The sequence below is a fragment of the Apus apus genome, chromosome 25, assembly GCF_020740795.1.
Source record: "Apus apus isolate bApuApu2 chromosome 25, bApuApu2.pri.cur, whole genome shotgun sequence".
Lineage (NCBI taxonomy): Eukaryota > Metazoa > Chordata > Aves > Apodiformes > Apodidae > Apus > Apus apus.
Window position 1 is genome coordinate 6,143,456 of NC_067306.1, and position 13,799 is coordinate 6,157,254.

The 13,799-nt window shown below is 36.1% G+C and overlaps 1 protein-coding gene and 1 long non-coding RNA gene across 2 annotated transcripts in view; both read left to right on the plus strand.

Moving 5' to 3' along the window:
• LOC127394543 (T cell receptor alpha chain MC.7.G5-like) overlaps positions 1–13,799 on the plus strand; it is a 116,034-nt gene that overhangs the window by 78,301 nt on the left and 23,934 nt on the right. The gene's annotated exons all lie outside the window — the stretch shown is intronic.
• On the plus strand, positions 3,277–10,335 carry LOC127394551 (uncharacterized). Its single transcript, XR_007891648.1, has 3 exons — positions 3,277–3,616; positions 4,947–5,048; positions 10,055–10,335. It is a non-coding gene; the product is annotated as an uncharacterized LOC127394551 (long non-coding RNA).

Below are 13,799 nucleotides of genomic sequence, written 5' to 3' on the forward strand. Positions count from 1 at the left end.
ACTTGGCCCTACATGTTGAATAGCTCAGCTCTCTTCTTTAATGGTGTGGGAAACTGTTCTTTTCTTCCCCACATAAGTCTAAACAAAATGCCTTTTAAGCCAGCAAAGGCCTCTCCTGATTATTCCCAGCTAATGGACTAAAACAAGCTTGTGACAAATGGATTCCAACAAGAAAGTCAGGTGTTTCAGGGAGCAGAACATGTAATGTGTCCTTCCCTACTAAGTTGGTGGAAGAACATACGGCTTTTTTTACTAACACAAGGTTTTCTTGCTTTAGTTTTCCTAAGTATTTCTAAGTTTTACTACATCTGCTGCAACACAATCCCATTTTGAACAAAAAGCTTAAGGAACCAATTTCAGCAGCAGCAGTTTTATTTAAACAAAATGGAAATACTTAATAGTACATAATCAAATTACATCCTGTCACAGCTTTCTGTAAATTCAAGACTTCTGGTTGCAGGTTACAGATGGTTGTATAGACTTGGGTTTTTTCTTATCGTATTTCAAAAACTTTCATTTTTGTCTAGACATTATCAGGGTCATTTCTCTGTTAGATTTATTTCAACTGCAGAATAACTTCTATAGCTCAGCTGTTCAGGAGGCTACTTTCTTTGCCTGAGGAAGAAGTTCATTAAAATTATGATGATGTCTGGATTTCAAGTGAAAATCTAAACTACTTTGCTAATTCCTGAAAATCTCTTCACCTGGATGCTACTTAAACAGAACAGCAAGTTTTAGATAAGATGAGCTGTTTTACATTCCTTTCCCAGTGGTATTTCAAGTACTGTTCAATTCTGTCAGCATCAGGAAATTTCAGAATTGTGTTTCTCCTTGGTATAATTTTCTGGCTGTTCTACTATAATATAATTTAATCTTTTTTGCATTGTTTTCTTATTTTAACTTAGCAGGATACATATGGTATGCTCATGTTTTACCCATTGGTAGTCCTTAGCTCACAGCCCGGGTCAGGGAGACTTCGGATCTTTTTTGAACCATCATTTTTTGAAGCATCAAATCCCTATTGCTAACACTGTCTTAGCCCAGTCTAAGTCTACAGATCTTTTCTGACTGCTGCTGAGACTCATGGGTATTCCCTGGCAAAAGTTTACAGCTCATTAGATGAAAAAGTTACATCTTCACCTTTCTGCTGGAGATACGCTGCTTGCCATTTTGATAGCTTCTCCTCCAAGCTGCAAATGCTTCTAATGAGCCAGCCATTTTTAACTGCATGCTATAGGCAGGATGGGAATCCAGAGAAGTTCACAGAACCAGGATGACCCAGAAAGCGCAACATTGTGGGTCTCTTTATAAAAGGACACGTCACCCACATTGTGAACTTAAATGAAACCTTTTAAGTACTTTCAGGCAGATACTCACTTGCAGCAAAGCAAGCTCAATGGTCTTTCCCTGTGGTGGGTGTCACAGATAGAGTGTGCTAACACCTGTGTGTCCCTTCTTGCAGAGCAAGTCAAAGTGGTGACAGCTCTCTCCTGTGGCAGAAAACATTAAAAGCGCCCTAAGTGAATAAACATTTTTCAAGAGGTTGAATGGAAAAGTGCAATGACGAACAAGGAAAAACTAAGACTAGGAGAACATTTTCTCTGTTATTTTTATTCATAGATGTGAAGAGAAGTGTTTGTGCTTCCAGTCTATACATTTCTTGCTTTTTCAGAGATTTGTGGGCACACCCCAAACAAGAATGTGTATCTGTGAGGTTTCAGTGCCTAAATTGCTACAACACACATAATATGGTAAAGATTCATAGCTAAGAAGGCTCTAGCAGCACAAGGCAGGACTCCTAGTCTTTAGTGTCTTCGCTTTGTCAGAGCCAGTAAGAGTGTCACAGACAGGGAGATACACAGAATGCTCAGGGATAGTATCAATATCTCTGTATGTAGACTGCCAGAGAACAGTGTTTAGACCAGCTTCAAACACAGGATTTTGTATCCTCTGACAAACTGTTACAACACAAACAGATAATTACTCCAACAACATGTAAAAAAAGTATTCTAGAGCTAGAATACTTTCTCACCCTCAAGTCTTTAAGCTGCTTATGTATGTCAACCTTACTTGGGGTATATTTGCCAAAAGAGATTTGCTGTAAGTTGATCTTAAAATGAATCTGGATGTAATGTGTCTGCAATTTTACTACTGTAAAGTCCAGCTGAGTGTAAAGTAGTTGTCTGAGATTATTATTGCATGTGCTTGCATCCTCTTGGGCAAGGTTTGCATTTAGAATTCAGAGTATGCAGGTACTTAAAAGGGTACTCAAAGGGTACGCAGAATTTCTGGGAGTTGTAACTTGGTAAAAGAAATTAAAATACACAAAAATGAGGTAAAAAAAAACCCACCTTTTTTTTTTTAATAAAACTCCACTTGTGTATCCTTTTCAATGAAAAAATTATTATTGAGATGATAAACCGGGGTTTATTTAACTTTATGGTTATATAACCTGTTATAGATATTTTTAAGAAGTTAAATTTATCGTTCTCTTCTCTCTCTTACTTTAAAAAATATCAAACTTCATGAAAATGGTGAATATTAAATAGCTTCTCTTACAGCTGAATAATTATGTTGTGTTACACAGTATTAAAATTACAAGAAATATATTCATTTATTCTGCTGGGCGTAGTCTGATCTGCCTGTTCTGTTTCCCCAAATGCTAAAAAGCTCCTGATAAAATTAGAAGTATTGATATAAACTGAATTTCTTTCCTTGATCTTTCCTGCAACCTGCTGGTCAAAGTGTTTATTGTTCTAACAACATTTTCAATTTGGTGAAATCCAGTAAATAGGTCAAGTGGAAAAAGAAGCCAAGCACTCAAACCTCACAGTAAGTGTTGTCTCTGCACATATCACAACTTAAACTTTTTGTTCTTCATTTGCATTCTTGCATCGCCAGCAAGTCCAGATGAAAACCCTTGGTATGTGCTCTAGAGACTTTAGAAAAATCAGTGCCAGAAAACTACAGATGAAAGGAGATGAAAAGTGGAACTGAGATTCAAGAATCTTTATTCAATGATACAAGCTAAAACAGTTGTAGAGTTGTAGGTGATTTGTAACAGAAGAAATGGAGTATAATACAGGAAATGCAGTACTGATTTTGAAATTCATTGGTACTTCTAAGGGAGCTTTAAACTGCAAACTACTGAGTAAACTCGGAGGTCAGAATACCCTAGGCTAGAGGAAATACATCTTTCTGGGCTTAAGGGGTGTGTTTGTGCCCTAAAAAGCTGTTATGTCTAAAGCAGGCTAAAGTCTTCCAAAGGTATAAATGTCTTGCTAGACAAGGAAACTACTGAAACTACAATATTTCTGGCTTCAGGCAGTGAAGAGGTGGATAAGAAGATAATGGATGGATACAAATGCTGAAGTGTCTGGTGCCCTGTTGTGGGCCCCGCAATACCGGCTCGCGACACCTGTGATAAATTGTGGGACAAGTTCTTTCATCTAGGATGACTACAAATGGATGCACTCAGGAGCTGTGGTCTTCTGGTGAGGCTTTCTGCTCCTTTGAACTGTGAGGTTCTCTGCAGAGGGGATTCTCACTGTGGAAGGACCAAGCCACATAAATTCCATCAAGTTCTGCCTGTAGACCTGACTGCTTCTAAAAACAGGTAAGTCTCTTTGCTATTGGCCAGGAATTTTGCATGCCACAAACCTGTGTATATAATATTTGTTTAATATAATTGAACTAAGAATCCAGGGTGTCATACATCGGAATTACAGTCACACTAAGTTCCTGAACAGTCATAATGGGGTTTAGTGGTACAGTTGATCAAGGGGACTGCAGATGATAAAGGACTGGCCTTAGAGGTGGTCACTTGCTATGGAACTGAGATAAAATTACTTATCCTTTTGTGTCCACTATGTGTGAAAAAGGAGAGAGAAATTAAATTTCTTAGAACTTCTTTTGTACCCTGCTGCAGTGGGCACTCAGAGAGGGATAGAATGACTTAAACAGGAAGACAGGATTCGTCTGGTTTTGCTTTTAATTCTGTTCCATTTATTTATTTTATACTAGCATCAGAGGGATATTTTCCATTTGTTGACTACATGTATGTATTTGGAACTCTGGATAAGATATTGTTGAGTGATTTCATCCTATAACAGACTGGAGAGCTTTTCCTTCCCTCATCTTCTTCTTTTCCTCCCTCCTCACTACAATGTACAATGCTTCTGGAATCTGGGAATGGCAATCTAAGAAAAATTTCTAATGCAAATTGTGCTATACTTATTTATAGATAAAAATTGATCCCTGTGTGGTATGAAGGGATTTTTTTTTTTTTTTTTTTTTTTAATGTTGTTACACTGTGATCCTAGGGTTTGGAAGGAAACTTACTGCTGCTGCACAGGAGCCACATATGCTCTTCAATTCAGACATTGCAACTCTGAGTAATAACATGATCCCTACTGTCCTTGCTATGCAAGAAGAAGTATTTGCGTTTGCTGGTTCTAAGTTTTTTATTCTTGCATTTCCTGCAAGTAAATGTGCTTGAGACTGCTTGTCGGGAATGTAAATGATTGGCTGAGCTGTTCTGGAAGAGATGCCCTGATTTTTTTTCAGCTGATCCTGAATATCCATTCAAATTGTTTTTCTTCTCTATGGAGTGTGACACAGAGAGAAATATAACATTTGTGAGAAAAACAGAAGTTTTAGAATAAGTGTTATTTTTTCTTTAAAGAAAATCTGCACATATTCAGTTATTTTAGAAGAGTTACTGGAGAATTATTTATTTCATCACAATTATGTCAGTTACGTTTTTTCAGCAGATAAAGGTATGGCTGTTTTTTGAGATGCTGTTTGTTTAAATGTTTTTTTTTTTCATGGCTTTAAATATTTAGTCCCTGCATATAATTGCTTTAAATTAAAATTGTCAGTGCTGAAGAATGTGATGAAGAATAGTTGAAATTCATAATGTGCAATGAGAATGTCTTACATTTTAGGAGAGGATGGAAGTGGTGTTTTTGTGAAGGGCCGAGCTACTGTGGGTATGTTCATCGAGGTGCTCACATTTATGGGTGGAGTACATCTAACAGTGCATTCAGGTAAGCTGCTTATTTTTAGCTTGATAAATATGAGAATGTTATTTCCAAGGACTTTGCTCCCATTTAAAATTCCCAAACATGAACAAGTTGACAAACACACAAATCACTTCTCTGCCAAATATAGCAGCCAGTTTTATGAAGTAAAAGGAAGATAATCAGTAAAACCCTGCTTACAGTAGGTTCTTTCAAAGCTATTACAGTGATGAAGCATCTTCCCAGAGGTGACATTAAGAACAGAAAGTGCACCCAGGTAAGAAAAATTGGGAAAAAATACTGCAACTAGATGGATATGCACAGAATAGACTTTTTTTTTTTTTTCCTGTGCTTTTAATAGAACCTAAATTCACATAAAATTATATTAGTTAGCTGTGTGTTATTTTTCAAGGTCAGTATTAACTGATATCCTTACCACTAAATCATGTGTTTTCAGTTTGACATTATTCTGTAAATTCAGGCCTGCATTCTGGACAAGCTGATGATGATTGCCAGTCCAGCCTTACATTAGAAAAGATTTGAAAGTTGCTGTCTGTTTACAGACAGAAACCCAGAGTAGGATGGTTTGTCCTCTAGGGAGGGATTTGAAGTTATATTTGAGAAAGGAAAAATTTGCATTAAAATACTACAATGCTTCTCTTCTGTATATCAGCAATTTGAAAAAAACTATAACTAGTGCATGAGACTAAAAAATAAGATGTTTCAGTCTGCTCTGTTTTTATTTTATTGTGTTTTGGTTTGTGACATAAACGAGTTTTTGCAAAGCTTTCTGTAGTAGTGAAAACACTTGTGGCAAATACCAAACTTTTGTCAAGGAGGTATATCTAATACTAAATTTAACTCAGCATACAAATTTAGGATTTATTTTTTTTTCCTCCTAAAAGACAGGTTATTTCTTAAATATGAGTCTGTAGGCTCAATTGTATAAGCCCTGATTTTCTGGCATACTCATTTTAAACAACAATTTGAAGATGCCTATACAAATATTTTCGTCTAGAAACACTAACAGAATTCACTTGTGCTTCAACTTTTTTTTATCCTTACTTATGATACCTGATATTACTTGCTTCTTGGATATCTTACAAAACTAACTCTTGCAAAAGCCCTGAAAACTATTACTTAAAAATATTATTTTCTTTGTTACTGAGAGTCATAAATTCTAGGCCATTGTTTTTGACAACACTGTTTATCAAATACCTTGGTTAAATAAAAAGAACTGACAGGAGATATCTAGAGGGTTTATGTTAGCTTTCCTTTAGCAACACAGAGAGTTTATTCCCCATAATTTTCAGTAGAAAGTCAATTAAATAAGAATGATCACTGAGTGCTAAGAAGTGGCCTTCACCTGCAGGGTTCAACCCTAGTTGCTTGAAAGCTTTGAACTTATCTGTGAGGAATGTCAAAGCATAGAAATTTGCCTTCATTGCTCTATCATCTGGTGAGTCTATCTACCTAAGTTTATTATTCATGAGTTAAGCAGAATTGAATCAAGAGCTGAATCTGGAGAAACTATACTTAGAGAAGTGTACACAGTCAAGAAGGAGCACTCCACTGAAGCCAAGTGAGGCTTGTCATTTATCTGAGCTGAAAAGAGCACTCAATAGTTTTCTGAGGGGCCACAGTCCCCATAATCTCATGTGAAGCTCTCAACTGCTGCATAGCACTGGTGTAGCCTACTCAAAGCAAGTCTTTCAGAAGAGAATATGTCTGAAAGTCAGTGCAACTAAGTCTGGAAGCAGAAATGTTTATTCTTGTAAATGTATGGAATATCTCAAGCTAGATCAGTTTAGGAACCTCTCTGCACTACAAGACTAGTTCTTAGCAATTTGGAGGATGCCATTAGAAAATACTAAATGCAAGCATAAGTGGTGCCCAGTGTCGGGATGAGAAGCAGCGGGCACAAACTGAAACACAAGATGCTCCATCTGAATATCAGGAAATACTTAAAGATTGTAAGGGTGACCAAGCACTGGCACAGGTTGCCCTGAGAGGTTGTGGAATCTCCCTGCTTGGAGACATTAAAAAGCTGTCTAGAGATGGTCCTGGAAAACTGGCTCTATCTAGGTGGTCATTCTTGAGCAGAGCCCTGCTTGGACCAGATTGACCTCCAGAGAACCCTTCCAACCTCAATCATTCTGTGACTGTGTGGCTTTATGTGTTCTTTTTATTACAGATGGTAATAAAACCTGATTTTAACCTTTTTCTGTAACTTTCCATTGGAAAGAATTTGCACAGATGTTGTAGCTCTGTGTTAAAAAATATTGAAAAGAAATTGCATTGTAATGCTAAATGGAAAGATTAGCTTACAAAATGGGATATGTGATTTTATATAACATCCCATGTCTTACAGTTGGCAAGAGTAAAGTGCAAAGAGGAGCAAAAGGAAAAACGAATTTTTTTTGCAATGGGCTGAAAGAGAAGGAAAAAGATGTTTGTGTCTGGGACTGGAGCAGCCCTGGAAGGAGCACTAAGTGCTTAATTTTCAATGACAAAAGATGGTAAAAAAAGGAAACTACAGTGGGCATTACCCTTGGAGAGTGTTCTTGTAAAGCTGTTAGCTAGTGTGTGAAGAATAGCTGGATAATAACTCTTGGAACTGAAACTAGACTGAAAGTAAATCCTGGTAAGAACAGAAGATATAGCAGTACAGGTGGATGTGAAAGGCCATTCTACCAGTTAAAAAGTGAGGTCTTGAAAAGAATGAGACTGGGGGTGCAAGCTCTTTTTCCCTTAGCAAAAACTTACCTATGTTAGAATAGACCAAGCTTCTTGATCTTGGGTCAACAGTTAATAGACACAATATGTTACTGACCACAATATGAAGGCTTTGCACTTTTTTCATACAGTCTCTAAGAGTATGCTTAATTGCTGTAATTATGTGGTAAGTGCATGATTCCATAGAATAAGTGCAGATTTGATTCAGCCTCTCTGTTCTACAATTGAAGAGAAAAGCTGTAGAAAAGAAATATAACAAGATTTTGTAATGGTTTCCTTTTACTTCCATAACCTTGTCTTGTGTGTAGGAGAGATTAATTCCCTTCAAGAATGGGACAGGTTTTAATAAATCCTGTTTCTTGCTTAGCGTCATTTGTTCTGACTTCATCATGCAGGAGGAAGCCCCATAGTAGTGAGGACCATACAACTGTTCATATAGCAGGAGTGGACCAGTGATACATGACTGCTTCTGTGTCTTATGAGGAGTTTCACTCCATAGGGAGGAGAGGCTGTATTCAGAATAGGGCTTGGATGTCAACCAGTCTGGAGGCTAAGCCATTTAATTAGAATTATAATGAAGACACAGCTGTATAGGAAAGAACAAAAAGTGAATACCAAACTTTGGTAAAAGTGTAATGCTTTCAAGATATTAACTGAAATACATACTATAGGGTTGCAGTAAGCATTTTGTGGCTCTGAAGATCCTTTAGCAAAATTGGTGAGGTTTGGGCGTAGATTTGTAGTATCCCACAACTAACAAAGCATAATTGTAGACCATTTCCTGGAACCTTCTTTAGTACCGAATAGTTAAAATAGTGGACAAGCTGGCCATTGTGTAAATATTTTCATGGTGGCATATCACTGAGTGGTTCATATCAAGATGCATATTTGGAAGTGGATATGTTTGCATGTGCTTTTTGTGTGTGCTTTTTGTAAGTCCAAATGGGGGGAAATATTATGTCTGTTGGTTTACAGCTGAACTAAGAGAACAGAATCAAATTTGTACTTGTTCTCAGTAATTCAGCAGCTCTCATCCAATATCTTGCTAATCAAAGTGAACAATTGGGACTACTTTTAACAAGCTTTAATACTGTAAACAACACTATACCAGATGGTACAGCTCTGTAAGGTGTCTATTGAAGCAGAAAATTATGGGCTTTTGTAGTTTTACAGTGAAAATCTAATAAAGAATTCTGAGAAAGAAAGTGGTGGAAGCAGAAGCATTTAATTGTCTCAGACACTTTTTCTAGATTTACATCTTGGAAGTAATACTCTGAATTTGCCTGAAAGAGCAGAGCATGTTTTGCACCAGACAAGCAATTCTCCTTGCTTAAGCTGTGAGAACTCAGCAAATTTCAAGCTTAGGTTTTTACAAAACTGCTTAGGTTTTTGTAAAGTTTCTTCAAGATGTGATATATCAGTTCTGAGAAAATTATCTTTGGTCAAGGAATAACTTAACAGTACATTCAAGTAAGTCTCAAGAACACCAACAATCCTGATCATTCCAGAGTAACTACTAAGTAGCAGTACAAGGTTGTCTGGAATTGGGTGGCTTCCACAGGTTTTTAAACCTGAGTTCTGAGATGCATTTTGAGGTTGCAGTGGGAATGCTGGAAGTTGGAAATCCACTTAGTTTTTTGATGGAGACTCTTCTGAAGGTAAATCCAAGTGAGTAGAGTGGAAGAAAAATAACAAACAAACATGTTGGAATAGAGAATTATCAGTGTATATTCTACTGTTAGTCTGCATGTAAGTTTTCAGTCTTACTGATGTGTAGCTGGTCATGTGCAGACAAGAAGGAGATAATACTGAATTTTGGGGCTGCAATGCCAGTTTCTAGTAATCTCTGTGCATATATTAGAATGAAAATAGAGGCAAAAAATGGGAATGCGTTGCTCTGTACAGTGTCTGTGTAGAATTTTAGTTATAAAGGAAGATTATGGAAGTGTTTGTGTTTTGGTTTGTTTTGTTTTTTTCTTCCCAAAACTGGGAATGCAGTAACAGGAATAAATTCACATATTAGAGAGGAAGAAATCCTGAAGGCTTGGTGCTGTTCAGAGGATGGGGAGCATTTGGAAAACAAACAAAACAAAGTGAAGAAATATAATTGTTGTGTTCGAGCTCTATTGGATGAAGAGTTTAGATAGTTTTGGTGGAGGTGCCTCCATGTTGCAGGCTAGGGTAAGATGAGCACTAACTGAGGTAAATGAAGGAAGAGCTATATAAAAATCTCCACTCCTGTCTTGCTTTTTCTTATCCATCTTCATGCTTACAGTTAATTATTCTGACTTTTACAGGAAGGATGCAACTACAAACTGCTCTGTGATAGGTATGAGCTGGATTGGTGAGATACGATATCAAAGCATATCAAAGCACAGTAGTGAATTGTCATGAGAAGTTCTACTAGGATTTTGATCTGAGAAGAAACACTCCGGGAGATCTATGTTTACATACCAAAGTTAAAAAGAACTCCTTTGAATCAAAAGCTACTGCTAGTATTTTTGGTTGAGCTCTTTGTCAGATTGGAACTTCAGAGCTGCCTGTGAAAAGCTCACTTTTGGAAAGGGGACAAGGCTCTCTGTTCATCCAAGTAAGTGCCAGAAATAAACATCTCAAAAACTGGGCTTGTTGGGTACTGTGATGAGCTTTGGAACTAATGATTTAAAGATAATTTCTTCCCCTAATGAGAAACTTTCCAACTATGTTTCCAGAGCTAGTGAATGTGTCACATTTCAGATAAAGAATAAGCAAATGTTCATCTTAAAACTGCCAGACTTGTGAGTCTAGATTTTCTCCCTTTAGTACAAGGCATTCAAGGTGAAATCAGCTAGCCCAAGGTGATTTTGCTTCTGTCTTCATCACTTGTTCTTGAGGTTTGGTTACTTTAGAGTTATTCTTTTCAAGATAAGAACTGTGCTTGAAAAATATCTGGTTTTCTACTGATTATAGAGGGAAACTGAAACACTAGGCTAAATTTAGGCAGCTCAGATGTGCAGGATATGGTTTTTTGTCTGTCTCAAGACACTTAATATCCTTGAACATGTAGTGCAGAGCCTCATTTTCTTTGCACCATGTGAAGGCTAAAAAAAAGGCTTTTCAAATCAAGGTTTTTACTAGTTTCACAGTTAGAAATTGAAAGACCATTTATTAAGTAGAAAGACTGTCATGGATTGAAACTTTCCATGGTCAGGATTTTGTAAAGCGCTGTTGTGCTGCAACTCTGGAGATGGCAATAAAGAGCTAAAATTTGAAAGAGAAATGCTTCTAAAATTAAAGCCATGCATTAAATTAAACCCATTAAAGCCTAAATGAAATATGAAAGGCTTTAGAAAACAAGTGACTGTGTTTCTGTGGATTGCATGCATACAAATGTGAGACATATGTCCAGTACTAGTTCCTCATAGAGTTTACATGATGATTTAGGTAATTGGTTTTTTCCTGAGTTTCTAGAACAGAAATGGGGAGTGACATGTGAGTGCTTACATTTCAATATTGCAAGAAATTTTTGCCTTTTAATTTACATATAGCTTAGGTTTTAAAAACACTAGAATGTCAAAGGTTGCTAATAACTTAGTAATGTCTTTCTCTGGGGTCCCTGATCACTGAAATCTATTGATGAAAAACATTTTTTTTTGTATTTTGCTTGAAGAATATTTTCTCTTAGTGTTTTGGCAACCAGTGTTTTTAGTAGTCAGAAAATATGAGTATGCACAGATTTTTGTCCTGAGGCAGAATATCAGTTCTTCATCACGATCAGGTAGCAACTTTGTGTTTTCTAGAAGTACCTATATTTGTTTATTTCCCGATGACTTCCAAAGCTGGGCAAAGAGCAGGTTTCATATCACATATAGTAGCCCAATACTTAGGATACCTTGCCGGTGTGATTGGATATGACACAGTTCTTAAACAGAAGTAGAAGCAATTTACTGCAGCATGTTTTGGCAGTGTTCACAGGGAGCAAGTATCTCTCAAATTTTAAACCAGAGCTGATAATACATTTGCCAACAAATGAAGTACCAGTAAAAACTAATTTAATTAAAGCTCTTGTTAATGTATATATACACCATTGTTTTGCATTCTCCCTGCAACTGTGTTAATTCACATTCAGGAATGGAAATAAATGAATGGTAAAAACCAGGTATTTTTTCCAAGTGAAAAATTGCCTTGGAAATGGTTTTATAGTTGAAAATAGATGTATAGATAAGAAGGAATGATAATTAATCTGTGATGAATAAAATCAGTTTCCAAATTAAAGTGGAAAGAAAAGGGACACATACTTCTACAAGAAACATGTTAGTATTGTTGTTTATATCTAAAATATTTATATAAAACAGGCTGAGGGTAATGTCTTTAGTTAAGCAATGTCTTGTCCAGTAATAAACTACGGATATCATAATTTAATGCTCCCAATTGCATTTAGTTAACTTCTCTGCTAAGAAAGGAGGAGCTGAGAAGGCAAATATATTTCTCTGGATGTTTTTTGTAAAGCATTTGCTAGCTGTGTGAATACAGGAAACTCTGGGAAATTGAAATTTGGACAAGGAACAAGAATTGTTGTAAAACCAAGTAAGTAAGAATTAAATAATTTAATACAAAAACATTAACAGCCTAACTTCCTTATCCAAGGTTTAGCTTTTCATAATAACCCAATTCTACTAATTACACTTCCATGCACTTTTTTTTTCTACCTTTTTTTTTTTTTTTTTACATTGAATTTGTTTAAATGTTTAGGGAATCTTTGTTCTGATGAGTATCTATAAGACTGAAAAACCTTTCAATATCAATTTTTATTATGTCAACCCCATAGCCTTCCCAAATGTACTATCTTACAAGGGCAGTGGTATGGAATGATTCAGATGAACCTTTTTTATTCTTTTAAAATTAGTATGTTGACAAAATAATGGTTGGAAATAAATGTTGCAATGCTAAATACTGTCCTCTTTTTTGTATCCATGCTTCATCTGAAATTGCTTAAAATGAAAAGTAGTGAAATGTAAAACTTCTTTGCTTTTATAGACACAAAAGATATACTGATGTGAATGGTAAAGTATTAATTAATGCCATTTGTGAAAAGATTTGGTTTAACAGATTTCTAGCCAACAAAAATAAATGTATGTGAATACAGTCATCAGCAAAGTAAGACATTTTGCTTCATACTGGTACTAGAGATTTTAGAAAGGCAGTGATTAATTGCAGTAGTGACTGCGAATCTCTTGAATTCTTCCTGTAATGGTTCATGTAAAGCTCCTTGTCACCGTGTAGGCAGTAATTATGGAAAATACACTTTTGGTGGAGGAACTTACCTGTTTGTGCTTCCAAGTAAGTCTTTAAGTAGTAACAGTGATCTCAGACGATAGTGTTTCAGCCCATCCCAGGTCCAGTAAGAGTCCATTCAGTGTGAGTCCTGTGTCCTCAGCAGAGCTGGACACAGAAATGTTCTTGTGCTTTTGTCTGAGTTGTCTTCTTCCAGAGCACATGGACACTCATCAGATTAATTCAGATTCATCCTAGAATTGTGCAGTAGTATAAATCAGACAGGCTAATTTTGATTTTCTGTTAAATTCTATTCTGCTCTTACAATTTCAATTAGGTATTTTGTAGAGGATTTTAAAGAAAATATCTGAGGAGAATAGGAAAAAAAATCAGGTGGCATTTAATATAAAATATTTTTATATATATGACTAGGTTGGTTTGTTGTTTTTTTAATTTTCTTCTATGAAAGGTACAACTTTTTCTTTATAGTCAGGTCCTGGGACTTACCAGGGTGTTTTTAGCCAAGAGATTCTTAAATTCAAATTTCAGAGTTGCTTTTTGTTGAAGACTGTCAGGAAGTGAAACTATAGGAGGAAGAAGTCAGATATTTGGACAGGGAACACAGTTGTGGCACCAAGTGTAAACTAGTTAACAACACTCAGATTTTTTATCTGTTTCTTTTCATATTCTTTAAGACGTGGAGATCTGGCTTTGAAGATAAAGTGTGAGGGAGAGAAATTGAAAGCTGAATATAAATAATAAGACAAATACTCAGTGGTGTTAAGGAGT